The following is an 8,870-nucleotide window of genomic DNA, read 5'->3' on the forward strand; positions in this document are numbered from 1 at the left end:
CACAACACAGACAACATACATACAAACATACAACACACCCACACACAAATATAACACACATAATCCCAGACACACAAATACACACAAACCCTAACACACACAAATACTAACACATACAGATACACACAACTTAGTTTTTTTCATACATCTTCGTTCAAGTGTGAAGAAAGTAGACAATAATACAAGAAGAGCAAATCTGCTGAGGAAAACAACAATTTTCTCTGCTTTTGAATTTTCAAGTATTTGGCCCAACCCTTGAGAGCAGTTCAAAGCCATTTCCCTTACCAGCTGTAAGTTACACTCCAGAAGTAAGCGTCCTCGTAGCCACGTCAGGTGCAGTGCACGAGTACAAAGCTGCCATTTCAGACAGAGTCTGTTTCTCCTGAAGCTGGGATTTTGTGAAAGAAATCGGGAGCTTAGTTCTTCTCTCATGCTCATGTCTGAACCTTGTGTTGCAGTGCTCACAGCCTGAAGAGAAGTCTTTGTCTGTAGGAGGTTTTAAATGACACCTAACTCAAAGCAAGGGTGAAGGGAAGGCTGAGGCCTGAAGGCCACGTTTATTACTAACAGCATCAAAGCTCTGCCACCACCCTGGGATAATCGCCAGAACCTAGGCCATTTTCTAGAAAAGGAGACTGCATGGAGGTAAAGCGGAACACAGTGGACTAGGCTGAATGGTGGCCCACCAGAAGAGATGCCTGCGCTCCTGAGCCTATGAACAAGACCTCAGGAAGAAGAGTGGTCTTAGCAGAAGTAACCACATCCCTTGATATGAGAAGATTCGGGAATACCTGGGTTGGCCGGAAACCAATGAGAAGCATCCTTATAAAAGGCAGAGGGAAGACATGGACTCTAGAGAAGAAAACAGAGGGTAGCACCAACTCAGGTGCGTGTAATTCCCCAAAACACCAAGGCACCCTCATGAAAAGCACCTTTCAAGAGCAAACCCAGTGACATAGAATGCACATCCCCAAGATTCCACAGCTTCCCACAGCGCCACACTAAAGACCGAGTTTCCGGCAGTAACAGGGCCTCCATAGCCCTCATAGCACACTCGGACCGTGGGGTAGGAGCAGGCCATGTCCTTGATCGTTCGGCAGTATCTGCTGGGATGCAAGTGACTGTTGACTGTGATTTTTTAACAAACCTACCTTATTTAGGGTTTGACGCTTCTACCTCCCTTCCAACCCCCCAACACTGGGTAGGAGGTCAAGAAGGTTAGTGGGGTCAGAGGGCCGGCTCTTTCTGCTACTTCCTGCTGGGTGGGGTCGTAGGATTCTTTTGGGGCAAAACCAATATCAGTCATTCAGAAATCCAGAAGTCCAGGTAACCAGCAAATCAGCAAACAGGAAACAGCAAACACAGCAGCAGGATGAACCAGCAGCAAACACCCTCCGAGCAGCTGCCTTTTCTTCCTCTGCTTCATATTTATACCCCTCAAAGTCCTCAGCATTCAACTAATTCCACCTGGCAAAGACCAGGCTCCACAGGAGACAATTAACAGGTGTGGACAAACTACAATCCCCAACTTGGAATTTTAACAGAAACATGTTTACATCTCATAAACCAAACATCCACAACAGGTGACAGCTCACTGCTTCTAGCAGAGTCTTCATGTGCCTCCTACCATAAATCACTCCATCTTTCTAACCAATGTGGAGGGTACGCCCAGCCTTAGAGATGGGAAAACTGACACACAGGCACTGAAGAATATTCTCACGGTCCTTCTAGAGTTCATGCCTGCCGTGCTGTGTTTGTTTTCTAGGGCTGTGCAAACAGCAGCATAAACTTGAGCCCTTCAGTTTTCTTGTGGTTCTGAGGAACACAAGTCCAACAGGTGGTGCTGGTACAGTTAATCCTTTCTCAGAGCCGTGAGGGAGATGGCTGTTCAGAGCCACATTCTTTACCTTGTACTGGGCCATCTTCTCAAAGAACAGTTTTGCTTTTTCTTCAATTTTATTAAACAACAGAATTTACCTATGTCCAAATTTCCCTTTCTAAGAGGATGCTAGTAATATTAGACTGGAGCTTATGCTAATAATTTCATTTTTATTGGTTGCCTCTGTAAAGACCCTGTCTCTAAATATGACCCCATCTGGGGCCATGGAGGTTAAGATTTCACCATATGAATTTAGGGATATCACAAACTCATGATTGTTGTAACACACCATCACCTAAAATGAGTAAATGAATAAATGAATGAATGAGCCAATGAACAAACGAGGCAAACTAGTGTCCCTTTCCTTTAGAAGTCCTGAACCCTAAAGCACACCTCCCCTGCTGCTATTCTCTTGTTCTATGAAGATGAAGGCCAGTTCAGGACCAACAAGTTAGGAATAAGTGCTGGTCGGGGTGGCCCACACCTGTGAAACCAGCACTGGGGGAGGCAGGCTGGTCTCTGTGAGTTCAAGGCTAGCCTGGTCAACAAAATGAGTCCAGGACAGCCAAGGCTACACAGAGAAACCCTGTCTCAAGAAACCAAAAGAGGAATAGCTTCCCCTCTCCCCCTGAGATAGGGCTTTTCTGTGTAGCTCTGGCTGTCCTGGACTTGCTTTGTAGATCAGGCTAGCCTCGAACTCACAGAGATTCACCTGCCTCTGCTTCCCTGAGTGCTGGGCTTACAGGCGTGCACCAACCCGTCCTGCTAAGGAATAGCTTTAGTAGATGTAAGCTACTAAGCATGATCAATAGCAGCTCCAATGTTCCTTATCTATGTGACTTTCACAGATGTCTCAGCCTTTGAGACCACCTCTCCTTTTCTGATGATCGTACATATAATACGATGCATAAGGCCATGCAGACACATGGCAGCAAATAAATTAGTAAGAGCCTCTGAGGCAAACAGTGCCTGGCAAGGCCTGAGGCCTGCTCCTGTCTTTAGCCACTCTTCCACCGCACAGCAGTTCCTGGGCTGGGCTGCTTCTGTCTCTCTCTGTGTGTGTCTCTGTGTGTCTGTGTGTGTATATGTGTCTGTCTCTCTGTGTCTCTGTCTCTCTGTATGTGTGTGTCTGTCTGTCTCTCTCTGTGTCTGTTTCTCTGTATCTGTCTGTCTGTAAGTATGTCTCTCTCTCTCTCTCTCTCTCTCTCTCTCTCTCTCTCAGGCAGAACCACCCCAGGCACCCTCCCCTCAGCTTCTCATAGCATTTCTAAACCATGCTGCCCCCACTTGACCACCATTGGGACCTGAGACTTTTCTTAGGAGCCAACCTTGATGCAACAGGGACGACAGGTCTAGGAACAGGGCTGGGAGGCTTCACGTTGCCGAGTTTACAGGGCCTAGATATGCAGCACGATATCAGACAGGATTGAGCCAGCGTCCGCTCCACGACATGCAAATGAGATGAGTCACTCTGTGCTTCTTTTGTCCCCTGAGTCTGACAGTCAACTGCTGCGAACTCAGTTTGGAAAGAGTGAAGGCCTTGACTGGAGACGCTCCAAACACAACATCCAAGTTGGTGACAGTATTGATGGCGGTCAGAGAAGACCAGTTAGCTTGGTTCAACTGCTTCAACAAATACTGACTGAGATCAACTAAAACCTATTCATCTCCTTGCAACTTGAACACAGATCCAGAGACATCCCTTTCTCTTTAGTCAGAGCACTCACAGGGAGGAGGAGGACCAGGTGTGTGCACACACTAGGGAGGAGAGCAGCCTGTAGTCAGAGCACTCACAGGAAAGAGGAGGACCAGCTGTGTGCACACAGTAGGGAGGAGAGCAGCCTGTACTCAGAGCACTCACTGGGAGGACCAGGTGTGTGCACATACTAGGGAGGAGAGCAGCATGTAGTCAGAGCACTCACAGGGAGGAGGAGCAGGTGTGTGCATATTTTAAGGGAGGGTACAATCACTGTCCTAGAGAGAGGACCCAGCCCATCTTCAGGACCAAGGAAACCTGAACAGTCGGAACCATGCAAAGACAGAGGCGTCCTGGCATCTGGTCTGTGTAGCCAGGTAAAGCATGCTGGCTCACAGGGATTGGTGGGTACTGGTGAAATCCTGCGACCTGAGCAGAAAAGCAACAAGTTTTGAATTCCGTCTGATGACTGACTCTCACAGCAGTACATGAGCTGGAGAAGAATCTGTGCTACCCTTACTCCCATTAGAATGGCTAAGATCAAGAACTCAAGTGACAACACATGCTGGAGAAGTTGTGGAGAAAGGGGAACCCTCGTCCATTGCTGGTGGGAATGTAAATTTGTACAACCACTTCTGAAATCAATCTGGTGCTTTCTCAGACAATTACGAATAGTGCTACCTCAAGATCCAGCTATACTACTCCTAGGCATATATACAAAGTATGCTCAAGTATACAACAAGGACATTTGATCAGCAGCTTTATTTGTAAGAGCCAGAATCTGGAAACAATCCAGATGTCCCTCCACTGAGGAATGGATACAGAAATTGTGGTACATTTACACAATGGCATACTACTCAGCAATTAAAAACAAGGAAATTATGAAATTTACAGGCAAATGGTGGGAACTAGAAAAGATCATTCTAAGTGAGGTATCCCAGAAGCAGAAAGACACACATGGTATATACTCACTTTTAAGTGGATGTTAGACTATAACAAGATAATCATACGAAAATCTGTACACCTAAAGAAGCTAATCAAGAAGGAGGACCCTGTGTAAGATGATCAATCCTCAGTCAGAAAGGCAAACAGGACGAACATTGGAAGAGGGAGAAAACAGGGAACAAGACAGGAGCCTACCACAAAGGGTCTCTAAGAGACTCTACCCAGCAGGGTATTAAAGCAGATGCTGAGACTCATAGACACACTTTCAGCAGAGTGCAGGGAACCTTATGAAAGAAGGGGAGACAGAAAGACCTGGAAGGGTCTGAAGCTCTACAAGAACAACAGAACCAAAATATCTGAGCCTAGGAGTCTTTTCTGAGACTGATACTCCAACCAAGGACCATTCATGGAGATAACCTAGAACCCCTACACAGATGTAGCCCAGGGCAGCTCAATCTCCAAATGGGTTCCCTAGAATGGTAACAAGGACTGTCTCTGACATGAACTCAGTGGCTGGCTCTTTGATCACTTCCCCGTGAGGGAGGTGCAGCCTTACCAGGCCACAGAGGAAGACTAGGAAAGAGTCCTGATGAGACCTGATAGGCTAGGGTTAGATGGAAGGGGAGGAGGACCTCCACTATCAGTGGCTGTTGAAGGGGCATGGGAGAAGAGGGAGGGAAAGAGGGATTGATTGGGAGGGAACTAGAGTGTGTTATAGCTAGGATACAAAGTGAATAAATTGTAATAAATAAATTATATTAGAAAAAGAATCTGTGCTAGGAAGTAGCGCAGTTGTGCAACCATGTTAGTGCCTCACTTGTTTAGCAATTATAGAATTCTATGTTATTGCATTAGAATACAATAATTTATCATTTCCTGGTAGCACATATTTTAAGTTCCAAGAGTTCATAAGAATTCCAGGGAAATGCCAAATTAAAAAAAAAATTCCAAATTTTGCATTTATCTGCTAATCACCCTCCTAAAATGGTATTTACCAATGAAATTAAAATGTAATATGGCTTATTTTATGCATACAGGCTCTCCTCCATGGGAATAAAGTAGGTCATCTGAGCACCACAAAGGAAAGTCTGTAATTTGTCTGTTATTGTTTTATTAATAATTTTATTCTCCATAGACTTTTGTTAAATTATACAGCAGACTTGAAACTGAAACAAGCAACATATTTCAGGTTTTTTTTTTAACTGACATTTTAAATTTCATTTTTCTTTACTATTATTAAAAATATACAAATGGCTTTACTTATCAGGAAACCACTACAGTATGAAGTAAAAACACACAAAATGCATCATGGGATAGCCGTGCAAAGCTGGTAAACATCAACTCCAGTGTGGCACTGACTTCAGCAGTCCTCCGCTATGCTGGATTGGAACTCCACAGATCTTTTAGGACAAAGGTTTGTGTGTGCTGTGTTCATGTAATATGAATCATTTCCCACGCTCCCGGGATACCTGTTTTGATGTCTGAACAATGTAGGTTTTGGCATGCGTTGAAGGGCTCTGCTCACGTGGCCTTCCTTGGTTCTGAGTGAAGGCAGGAACCTTTAAATATAGCCCTGGCTGCCCTTCCTGGAGTTCTCTGTTCTGCCTTCTCTCTCCTCTGGCTAAACTCCTTGTCAGACTTTCCTGGTGAAGACCTCTCTTGCTGTTCACTTGCTGCGCCCTGTGCCTGACCTGGACGCAGCCCAGCCGGTGTCACACTCAATCTCACTGACAGCTGTCACTCTCTCGCACTGCTCCTATCTTACTGACTGCTCTCTCCAGCAGAGATGCAGACCTGTTATGAGCTGGACTGCCCACCAGGGATGGAGTGAGAGGAGCTGAATGACAAATAGGGGAAGGCTGAGGCCTCTTCCCTGCTGAGTTCTGGGACTTGAAGATGCGGGTGCTTCTTCAAGTTTGTAACATTTGACCCTGGGTGGGCACTGTGCCAAAACCACGCGTTGGAGGCTAGAGCCATGCCTCAGTGGTTAAGAGCACTTGCCGCTGTTGCAGAGAACTCAGGTTTCTAGAACCCACATGGCAGCTCAGCACCAGGGGATCTGGTGTCCTCTTCCAGAATCCAAGGGCACCAGGCATCCACATGGTATAAACTACATACAAGCAAAACACTCATAGACACAAAACGAAAAAAGCTTTTAAGAGCAAGTGTTGGGTGAGTCATAGTCATCTGTGAAGGAGCTGTGGAGAGTTTCTATATGTTTAAGTGAAATCAGGAGCTCCAGCCCTTGTTAGGATGACTTCTGCCCCCCAAAATATAAAAACGCCTTTTAAGCCTCTATCAAGCTTCTATATTTGGGCCGGCTCTCACCTTTCACCATGTCCTGCCAAAGACTCTCCTTGCTTAACCCCAAGCCCAGGCCACCACGAGCCAGGCTTGGCTTCCACACGGACGAAGCAGGCCAGGCCGTCAGTCCGGGGCTGCTGAAGCCTGTATGCTGCTGAAGTTCTGTTGCATCGCAGTTCCACCAGACACACTTACAGCCAAGCAGAAAGTCTGAATCGCGGGCTGGTGACTGCAGAGGTAACTTGCCCGCATCACGTGGCCCTGAGCCTCCACTTTCACTGTCTCCTATGCGTAAAAGTGCATTCTGTCTGATAAACTTCAGTGAATAACAGCGAGCTGCAAAAACCACAGAAGCCAAAAAGCCAGGTTAGTACATTTAGGAGTGTGTGTGTTCATGTCAGTGTGTGTAAGCACGTGCTGTAGCACACGTGGAAACAATAGGACAGGCTGGACTCTCAGTCTTTCCCCTTGTTTGAGAAGAGAACTCCTCTCCAGCACATGCCCAGGCTAGCCAGCTCACTGGAGTTCTGTGTGTGCCGCACCTCACCATAGTGTTCTGATATCACCTGTGCATACTGTTGTGTCTGGCTTCAGTGGGTTCTGAGGCTCCAAACCCAGATCCTGATATTTCCAGGCAGGTACTTCACCCACTGAGCGACATCCAGCCCCTGTCCAGGCCAGCCTGGTCTACATGGTGAGCTTCAGGAAAACCGGGGCTATGCAGACAGAGACCCTGTCTCCAAAAATGCTCAATCAATCAATCAATAAATATTCCTTGATTTGCAAATGCTTATGCGTCAGACACTTTCCTCAGAGCTTCCCGGGTAGCAAGTTACCTCATCACTTCATGCAGACAACGAAGGTACAAGATGGAACCCCCTGTCCAGAACACACCCAGTGAGGACCACGCTCATCTCCATCAATCATAATCTTGTTAGCTGCAAGCCTCAGACCTAGACGTCCCTTCCTCTCAGCTCATATGGAGATCCCGCTCAGCTCAGTACTACCTCACTGTGAGGAAGCACAACCGTTTCCTTCAGAGTCGACCCTGTTCTCTGCCCTCGAGTCTAACTCAAAAAGCCTGGGCCAAACAATGGCAATCATTCCCAAAGCAGTTCCAGCGTCAGACTTCTTCAGCTTGAGTGTGTGGAGACTCAGCTTGAGTGTGTGGAGACTCAGCAGCGCAGTTCTGCATGCACCTCAGCGTCTTCTCTCCCACGCTCAGAGAGAACATGAGGCCTACCTCACGCCGGCCACAGCCGAGTTCCCAGTGTATCATGTAGAGGTCACACAGGAGTGCTTGCTGCCGTTCTAGGTCTCTCTCTCTCTCCCTTTCACACGCCCTCCTGCCTCAACACACACACACATACTTACACCTAAACACACACAGACACTCACACAAACACAGAAACTCATATTCTCTCTCTCACACACACACTCACAATCACATACACAAAGAGACTCACATTCTCTCTGCCTTACACACAGGATTCATTCTCTCTCACACATTTACACACATATGTACTCACACAGACGAAGAGACTCACTTTCTTTCTCAAACACACACACACACACACACACACATGAATAGGCAATGATTATTCAGCAATAGAGCATTTTAAATCATGATTCAAGGAGGAAAAAAAATCATGAATATAAGTTTCCATAGAGCATAATCCCAATAGCTCCCACATTTCAAACCACTCAGCAGAGCAAGCCTGCTTTTACTTGCCTTGATATTTACAGCTCTCCCGGGGGTTCCAGGCAGTCCAGCTGCCCTTCTTCGCCCACCCCTAACCTTTACCCAAACCCTACTAAAGCAAGCTGCACGGGGGGGACAGCGGAGCTTCTTCTGCTAAGTTCCTGTCATGCTAGGTCAGTGAGGAGTCCTGGCAGACATAGGAGAGGCTGTGGGATCTGGCTTAAGCTGGCTGAGTTCCTCCTGGACTTTCTCATGCTCTAGGTATCCTTCTCTACAAACTCCCCAGGTCCCAGGAAACACACACACACACACACACACACACACACACACACACACACACACAC

Source organism: Psammomys obesus, unplaced genomic scaffold (assembly GCF_907164565.1).
Source record: "Psammomys obesus unplaced genomic scaffold, mPsaObe1.curated_primary_1811, whole genome shotgun sequence".
Classification (NCBI taxonomy): domain Eukaryota; kingdom Metazoa; phylum Chordata; class Mammalia; order Rodentia; family Muridae; genus Psammomys; species Psammomys obesus.